This window comes from Humulus lupulus, chromosome 1, assembly GCF_963169125.1.
Source record: "Humulus lupulus chromosome 1, drHumLupu1.1, whole genome shotgun sequence".
NCBI lineage: Eukaryota > Viridiplantae > Streptophyta > Magnoliopsida > Rosales > Cannabaceae > Humulus > Humulus lupulus.
Genome location: NC_084793.1, coordinates 273,177,492 through 273,184,082, shown reverse-complemented (window position 1 = coordinate 273,184,082; position 6,591 = coordinate 273,177,492). Strand labels below are relative to the sequence as shown.

Sequence of the window (6,591 nt, the reverse complement as noted above, 5' to 3'; positions counted from 1 at the left end):
AAAAATGGTTTCAATTGTTGTCCATTCACTTTGAATACATTACCATTATTAGGATTTTCAATTTCAATGGCTCCATGTGGAAAAACAGTGCGAACAATGTATGGACCTACCCACCTAGAGCGTAACTTCCCCGGGAAGAGATGCAAACGAGAATTGTATAGAAGGACTTTTTGACCGGGAGAGAAATCTTTTCGCAAAATGTTTTTGTCATGGTAAATCTTCATTCGATCCTTATATTTTTTGGAATAGTCATATGCATCATGCCTAAGCTCTGCTAACTCATTTAATTGAAGCTTTCTTCTCTCACCCTCTTTGTCTAAGGAAAAATTCAATTGCTTAATTGCCCAATAGGCTCTATGTTCTAGCTCAACGGGTAAGTGACATGCCTTTCCATACACAAGTCTATAGGGAGACATTCCAATGGGTGTTTTGTATGCAGTTCAATATGCCCATAATGCAACAATGAGTCTTAAGGAACAATCTTTCCTAGTTGGATTGACAGTTTTCTCTAAGATGTGCTTAATTTCCCTATTTGATATTTCAACTTGACCACTAGTTTGTGGGTGATAAGGTGTAGTGACTTTATGTGTAATACCATATTGTTTCATTAAATGCTCAAAAGATCTATTACAAAAGTGTGTACCGTTATCACTAATGATAGCACGTGGTGAGCCAAAACGGGAGAAAATATTTTCTTTCAAAAACTTAAGCACAACTTTATGGTCATTTGTGTGGCATGCAACAACTTCAACCCATTTAGACACATAATCAACACCAACAAAAATGTACAAGTTACCAAAAGAGTTAGGAAATGGACCCATAAAATCAATGCCCCAAACATCAAATATTTCAACAATAAGGATAGGATTCAAAGGCATCATGTTTTTTCTAGTTACACTTCCTAACATTTGACAACGTTCGCAAGATTTGCAATAAATATAAGTGTCATGAAAAATAGTAGGCCAGTAAAATCCACATTGTAAAATTTTCAAAGCAGTTTTCTTACCACTAAAATGTCCACCACATGCATGATCATGACAAAAAGATATGATTTTAGTTTGATCACAATTTGGAATACATCTCCTTATTATTTGATCAGGGGAATATTTAAACAAATAAGGATCATCCCACATGAAAATTTTCACTTCAGAATAAAATTTAGATTTGTCATGCTTAGACCAATGAGAAGGAATTTCACCAGTGACCAAATAATTCACAATGTCAGCATACCAAGGCAAAGAAGATATATGCATGAGTTGTTCATCAGGAAAATTTTCAGTTATAGTGGTGGAGTCATTATTAGTCTCAACTACAATTCTAGACAAATGATCAGCAACAATATTTTCAGAACATTTTTTATCTCGTATCTCTAAATCAAATTCTTGTAAAAGCAAGATCCAACGAATTAAGCGAGATTTAGCATCCTTTTTCGATAAGGAATATTTCAATGCAGCATGATCATAATAGACAATTATTTTAGATCCTAACAAATAAGACCTAAATTTCTCCAATGCAAACACAACAACAAGCAATTCTTTTTCAGTTGTAGAATAATTTAATTGAGCATCGTTCAAAGTTTTGCTAGCATAGTAGATTACATGAGGTAACTTGTTAATTCTTTGTCCTAGAATAGCACCAATAGCATAATCAGAAGCATCACACATTATTTCAAAAGGAATAATCCAATCAGGAGGGCGAATAATAAGTGCACTAGTCAAAAGGGATTTCAATCTTTCAAAGGCAACATGGCAATCATTATCAAAGACAAAAGCATTTTCTTTTCCCAGCAAATGACATAATGGACGTGAAATTTTGCTAAAGTCTTTTATGAATCTTCTATAAAAACCGGCATGGCCTAAGAATGATCTAATTTCTTTTATTGTTTTAGGTGGGGGAAGTTTTGAAATAAGGTCAACTTTTGCTTTATCAACTTCTATTCCCTCAGATTAGATTACATGACCTAAAACAATTCCTTTTTTAACCATAAAATGATATTTTTCCCAATTAAGAACTAAATTCTTTTCTTTGCAACGAATTAAAACAAGAGAAAGATGGTGCAAATAGTCATCAAAAGAGTTTCCAAACACAGAAAAATCATCCATAAACACTTCAAGATTTCTTTCAACCATATCAGAAAATATTGCAATCATACATCTTTGAAAAGTTTCAGGAGCATTACAAAGACCAAAAGGCATGCGACGATATGCAAAGGTTCCAAAAGGGCAAGTGAAGGTAGTCTTTTCTTGATCTTCAAGGGCAATGGGGATTTGGTTATATCCCGAATAGCCATCAAGAAAACAATAATATGCATGGCCAGCTAAACGTTCAAGCATTTGATCAATAAAGGGTAAAGGAAAGTGGTCTTTTCTAGTAACATTATTTAGCTTTCTATAGTCTATACACACTCTCCACCCCGTTTGTACTCGAGTAGGGATTAATTCATTTTTCTCATTTTCAATAACTGTGATCCCAGACTTTTTAGGCACTACTTGGACTGGACTAACCCATTGACTATCAGAAATAGGGTAAATGATACCTACATCTAACAGTTTAAGTACTTCTTCGCTAACGACCTCTTTCATATTTGGATTTAACCTTCTTTGACATTCCCGAGAGGTTTTAGCATTTTCTTCTAGATGGATTCTATGCATGCATATGGATGGGCTAATTCCCTTGATGTCTCCAATAGTCCAACCTATGGCTTCCTTATGTTTTCTAAGGACATTTAACAATTTATCTTCTTGTTCTTTATCTAAAGCAGATGCTACCATAATAGGCAAGGTTTCGGACTCTCCTAGAAAAGCATATTTTAAATTTTCTGGCAAAGGTTTAAGGTCTAACTTTGGAGACTCGGAAATTGATTGAACATGATCTAAGGGTGAAAAGGGTTCAACTTTGGTTTCATTTAAGGGTATAGACTCTAACAAAGAATTCACATCATCATTAAAATCATCAATATGCAAGTTCATACCAAAGTATTTTTCACAAAAATCAAGTAAGTCATTTCCATCATCTTCACACATACTCTCTATCATGTTAACTCCATGCACTTCCTCACACTCAACAGATTTAGCAACATTAAAAACATTTAATTCAACAGTCATGTTTCCAAAAGATAATTTCAATACACCATTACGACAGTTGATAATTGCATTAGATGTAGCTAAAAATGGTCTACCTAGAATTATGGGTATTTGAGCATGAGCATTTTCAACAGGTTGAGTGTCAAGAACAATAAAGTCCACAGGGAAATAGAATTTATCCACTTTAATTAAAACATCTTCTACAATACCTCTAGGGATTTTCACTGAACGATCGGCTAATTGAAGTGTTATAGAAGTTGGCTTTAATTCTCCTAGACCAAGTTGCTTATACACAGAATAAGGCAGTAAATTCACACTAGCTCCTAAATCAAGTAAAGCTTTGTTAATAAAATGATCGCCAATGATGCATGAAATTGTTGGACAACCGGGATCTTTATATTTCACAAGACTTTTATGTTGAATTATGGAGCTAACTTGTTCAGTTAAAAACGCCTTTTTTGGAACATTTGTGTTTCTTTTAACAGTGCAAAGGTATTTTAAGAATTTAGAATAGGTAGGAATTTGTTTAATGGCATCTAAGAAAGGAATGTTGATGCTTACTTGTTTGAAAACTTCTAAGATGTCACTATATTGGTTGCCTTTCTTGAGTGGAATTAATCTTTGTGGAAAATGAGCTTTTGGGATGGAAGGGAGGATTTGAGCATCATCTTTGGAAAGGTCATTTGTGTTGGAACTTTGAGGTTGGCTTTGGTCTTTTTCAACTTGAGGTATGTAATCGGGTTTGACAATTTGTTTTCCGAACCTAAGAGTTGAAATAGACTTAGCTTCTTCTTTATGACTAGGGGCTCCTATTTCATATTGGCCTTTAGGATTTGGGATGGGTTGGCTAGGAAATCTTCCTTTTTCTCTCTCGGTTACAGCATTAGCAAGTTGACCCAATTGTGTCTCGAGTTTGGCAATGGATTGAGGCTGATTTTGTAAGATTTGTTGGGTGGATTGCATGAATTGTTGTAAGGTGTCTTCTAAGGAAGGTTTTCTTTGTGGAGGGTAAGGTTGACTTGGTTGGGCATGATTTGGATTTGGCATGTTGAATTGGTTTCCTTGATTCATTTGTGGTTGGTTTTGTCTCCATGAAAAATTAGGATGGTTTCTCCAATTTGGATTGTATGTGTTGGAAAATGGGCTATCAGAAGAAGGTTTTCCATATGAATGTAAAGCATTAGCCTCTTCAGAAAATGTTTCAATAAAAGAAGGACATAATTGAGCATTATGACATGAACTAGCAAATAAAGAACAAACATCTTTTTTAGGTTGCACATGAGAATTCATAGATTGACTTATTACTAAGGCTTCTACTTTTCTTGCTAATTTTTCAAATGATGTTCTTAAATCACCTTCTTCTTTTATTTCATATTTTCCTTCTCTTTTCGGTGAAGGGTTGGCTCTAGACCTGGGCTCAGAATAATTCCATTGTTGTGAATTAACAGACAATTCTTCAAGAGCGTCCCAAGCCTCTTGCCCTTGCAATTTTAAAAAAATTTCGGTATGCATAGATTGAATCATTTGTCGGTTTGAAGGGGTTAAACCATCATAAAAATATTTTACAAGTCTCCATTTTTCAAAACCATGGTGGGGACATTTTAATAATAAATCTTTAAATCTTTCCCAACATTCATAAAATTCTTCGTTATCTTTTTGATAAAATTCGGAAATTTCTCTTCTTAAACTATCAGTTTTGGACATGGGGAAAAATTTAGCAAGGAATTTATTAAAAAGTTGATCCCAAGTAGTTATGGTTCCAGTTGGAAGTGAGTTTAACCAAGCTTTGGCTCTATCTTTTAAAGAAAAAGGAAACAACCTAAGTTTAACCGACTCATCTGAAATTTTTTGAAAATGAAAGGTTGAGCAAATTTCCAATAAGTCTTTTACATGCATGTATGGATCCTCTCTTTCTAAACCATAAAATGATGGTAACAATTGAATGATTGAAGGTTTAAGTTCAAAATGAGTGGCATTAGTAGTGGGAAAAACAATGCATGACGGAGCATTAGATGAAATAGGTGAAAAGTATTCAAGAAGAGTTTTTTCTTGCACAGCATTAGGTTCTTGTTCCATTATGCTTAAACTTTCAAAAACACTTTCAATTTCACGCAAAGACACTAATTTTTTCACCAAACGATTTTTTGAATTACGATGCCAATGATGCATACAATGTCACAAATTTCACCAAGTAACACAAACAATCACAAGAAAACAAATTTCTGATGTGGAAGATCAGTTAGAACTGCAACCACATAGCATACTTATAACAAGAAGGGATTATAATATTTATATATTTTTTTTTTTGTTATGATTTTTATGATTTTTTATTTTATTTTATTTTTTTGTTTAACTTGTTCCCAGGCCTATTTGATTCCACTTACTCACAACTTAATAACAACTCCCCGAGGTTAATTAATAAGCGTGGATGAGAACTTTGCCAAATTTCCTTTAAGAAAAAATTGCTTATGTTGAAAGAACAAGCTTTGTTTTTTTTAGTTTTTTTTTCAAGTATTTTCTTAAACAATAAAATTACAACTAACTAAATGCGATAATTAAGAAAAAAAATGACAATAGCAATAGTAAATAGTTATATAAAAATTAGGAGGCACTAATCCCATCAACTAAATGATCAACAAAAAAATAAAAATTAGGAGGCACTAATGCCATCAACCAACACTAATAATAATAATAATAAAACTTAGGAGTCACTAGTGCCATCAACTAAGATAATAAACAAAAATAAAAGCTAGGAGACACTAATGCCATCACTAGAGAAGATAGATTGTTCAAGTATGTAGGAGGCAAAAAATGCACTCAACTATCAAGTATGTAGGAGGCACAAATGCACTCAACTAAAAAAAACATAAAAAGTAAAAGAAAAAGAAAAAGGGTTAGGAGGCACTAATGCACTCAACTAATAAGTATGTAGGAGGCACTAAATGCCATCAACTATCAAGAAATATATATAATATAATATATATAACAATATAAATAAATATATGTATAACTTTCTTTTTTTTTCTTTTTCGATTTTTACTCTTTTTTTTCGATTTTTTTTATAGATATATATATATTTTACTTTACTTGTTTTTTTTAAGATGATAGTACAAATAAATATAAAATAACTAGTAGAAGAATGTTACTTACCTTGTAGAAAGATCGTTTCTTTCTTACAACTCCCCGGCAACGGCGCCAAAAACTTGTTGAATCCAAAAGATGGTGTTTTAATAATTATACTCGAAAGTGTACGAATCGTTTCGGAATATAATGTTCATGTAAGTACGAGGTCGAACCCATGGGAGTTGACTAACATCAAAAGAAACTATTTCAAACAAAGCAAGAAGATTCTAACCTAGTTCCAAATATTTGATGAGATTTTGTTTTAGAAAAATAAAAGACAAGTAATAAAAAGATTAATGATTAAATAGAAAAAATGGTTTTCAAATAAGATTATTAAGATATTAGAATCCACAAAATGCAAGTTCAATAATATTTATAAGTATAT

The 6,591-nt window shown here is 32.6% G+C and overlaps 1 non-coding gene across 1 annotated transcript; it reads left to right on the top strand.

Moving 5' to 3' along the window:
* The first annotated feature begins 4,665 nt into the window (after window positions 1-4,665).
* Window positions 4,666-4,772, top strand: LOC133813744 (small nucleolar RNA R71). The gene has a single exon (XR_009884745.1). It is a non-coding gene; the product is annotated as a small nucleolar RNA R71 (small nucleolar RNA).
* The last annotated feature ends 1,819 nt before the right edge of the window (window positions 4,773-6,591 follow it).